This window comes from Physcomitrium patens, chromosome 7 (genome assembly GCF_059467195.1).
Source record: "Physcomitrium patens ecotype Gransden chromosome 7, ASM5946719v1, whole genome shotgun sequence".
NCBI classification, from domain to species: Eukaryota; Viridiplantae; Streptophyta; class Bryopsida; order Funariales; family Funariaceae; genus Physcomitrium; species Physcomitrium patens.
The window spans coordinates 14,211,272-14,213,811 of NC_143416.1; the positions used below are offsets into that span (position 1 = coordinate 14,211,272).

Sequence of the window (2,540 nt, forward strand, 5' to 3'; positions counted from 1 at the left end):
TTTGATATCACAATCTTAGAAGAGATTATCCATGTTTGATAATTTTATTGGATGTAGAAATATACTTGGTTCAAAAAATAAAAAAGTAATTAAATAAAATTTTAAAATACCCCAATATAGTGTGGTGAGAGAGGGAGAAGTACTAAAGAAGGCTGGATCTGGACTCAATTTCAGTGCAATACCAACCTTCTGCACAAGTGGCATGGGTGCTGATCACTATGACCAAAACACAAAGAGAAAAGAGAATTTGTTGTATGTATAACCCCATAGGAGTAAATGGAGGTTAGCAGACATGGATATGAATGCTTTCAGCAACACAATTTAACAGAAGCTCACTGAGAAACTCAATCATGTTTTTGTAAGAATGACAAGCTTAAGCCATCTCATTCTGTCCTGCAGTGAACTTGAGGCAGTTGGTCCTTTTGCACATGTGATAGATTGAAGCAGCCAGTTCCAGGACTCCCATGAACAACTCCTCTCCCAAGTGACTCACATCAAGGATCATAAACCATCATAAAGCATCATAAAGCATCATAAATTTGCAATTGCACCAGTTGCTGTCAATTACACCACAGGTTTAGGGTCATAAGGGACCTTCTTCTGGCTGGTAATTAATGGCCCTAACAGCCACCATACAGTACCTCTCAGGGGGCTTATGAGCTCCTGCCATAGCAAAAACCACAGGAGCATAAATGCTGTGTGTCCTCTCGGTCCCATCCTCGAAGAAAGACTTTAGTGCACCATTTTGCCGCTCTCCAGTTAGTATAAAAGCATGAGTCCATAGCTTTTCTGGGTGTGTGCTGCTGTTGGTGAAAGCAGAGGCTGTGGAATTCTGCATTTACTCTGTGAGGTTGAGTTCCGCTAGAATCTGGCCAAGTGTTTTTTCGGCAGTGATTGTTGCCATTTTAGCATGTCGTGTGGAAGCTGTGTCACAAGGATTTAAATGCTTCCTCAATCGGTGTGGGTTTCTTGGATAGAAATGCGTAAAAATAGGTCTTCGGGGTTCATGACAAGGTACTGATATTGGCTATAAACTGTGTTTAATAATTATGCGTGTCTTTCTCTTCAGGGATACAAAGCTAAAGGAAAGGGTGTCTAGCGGTTTCTATGATGCAGTAGAGAACTAGTTTTGTAAAGTTTGGTTCCTCTCGTGGAATGATCCAGCTTGAGTCTTGCTGCCACTGCGATAATTTGTAGGACAATATCGTTTATTTTTTTGTAACAGTTTCAGTCTTAGATTAATGCTGGGTTGAATTGGCTTTGATGCACAGCAGGCGGAGAGGCTCTGCAAATATTTCATGCTGTTCACGTCTGCTTCTAGAGGCTAAGCATAGTAGGGGTTCAAAAATACAGTAGAAGGCTCACAAGAGAGCTTCAGGATCCAGCAGCTCATGAAGGATTGAACCATGATCGTGGTTCTGATAACAGCTGCGGCACTGGCAATGGCAGCCTTCTCAGTGGCTCACGCTACAAGCCACGCGGTGGGAGGCACGGCGGGGTGGACCTATGGATTTGACTACGCGGACTGGGCTAACAGCACTTCAGCCACACCTGGTTTCTTTGACAACGACGTCCTCCGTAAGAAACCACACCGTAACTGCAATCTTCTTATCCTCCTTGCTATCCCTCACACAAATTGAGCTTGAAAATTCTATAACCAGTACTTGCAGGAAATATTCAATAGCCAACTAGAAGTAGCATTTGTACACAGAAGCCGGGGATCATCGTAAGGAGCACAACTTTATCTACACTTCTGCATTGAGTCTTGTGGGTTTCCAGAAAGGGCTTGAATCGCCGCAAGTTTCAAACGGGGTCGGTTATAGGGCGTTGTTTTCACTCCAGGGATCCCAAGCTTGGTATTTATCATGCTCCCCATAGTTTTGTAGTTCATGGATTTTACACGTCCAATACTTTTACTTGTGAACTTAACACATCGTGTTTCATTTGGTGTTTGCTTCTACATATCACTTATATACAGCAATTTTATAATTTTTAATATTTCCTTTGTCAAGTCTTGAATGTTTGTGTGATTTTTCACAATGGTTTTTTAATTAAAAGAAATCTTCTAAAAATCTTTAAAAATAATTAATTAATAAAAATTGTAATTTTGATTATGGTTTCTAAATATCATTATTGGTTCTCTTGATACAATGAGATTTGTTGAAGTTTTTTTTTTCTTTTTTTTTTTGTTGTAAATTATGTGTTTTTAGCTACTTTGGTAGGAAATTTTGTGTATTATTTGTTTTGATAATAAATGTGGCAGATCATTAGATAGTCATTTACACCAACCTCTACAAACTAGTTATTGTGTTCTTTGCAATTGTAAGTTAAAATATATTTTTTTAATTCCAACTTTTGGCTATGAAAGAGGTCTAGTATAATTCAAGCAGCAATCATTTTTATTATTTTTAACAAATCCGTTGGCTCTAGTTGTTCTAAATATATATATATATATATATATATATATAAATACATTCACATTTTTAATTTCTTTGCATCTTAGTTTATTTAACAATAATTGTGCTTTACTAACAATAATT

At 38.0% G+C, this 2,540-nt stretch overlaps 1 long non-coding RNA gene across 1 annotated transcript; it reads left to right on the forward strand.

The window, feature by feature from the left end:
* Window positions 1–727: 727 nt before the first annotated feature.
* On the forward strand, window positions 728–1,998 carry LOC149988571 (uncharacterized). The gene is made up of 2 exons (XR_016504234.1): window positions 728–1,014; window positions 1,272–1,998. It is a non-coding gene; the product is annotated as an uncharacterized LOC149988571 (long non-coding RNA).
* The last annotated feature ends 542 nt before the right edge of the window (window positions 1,999–2,540 follow it).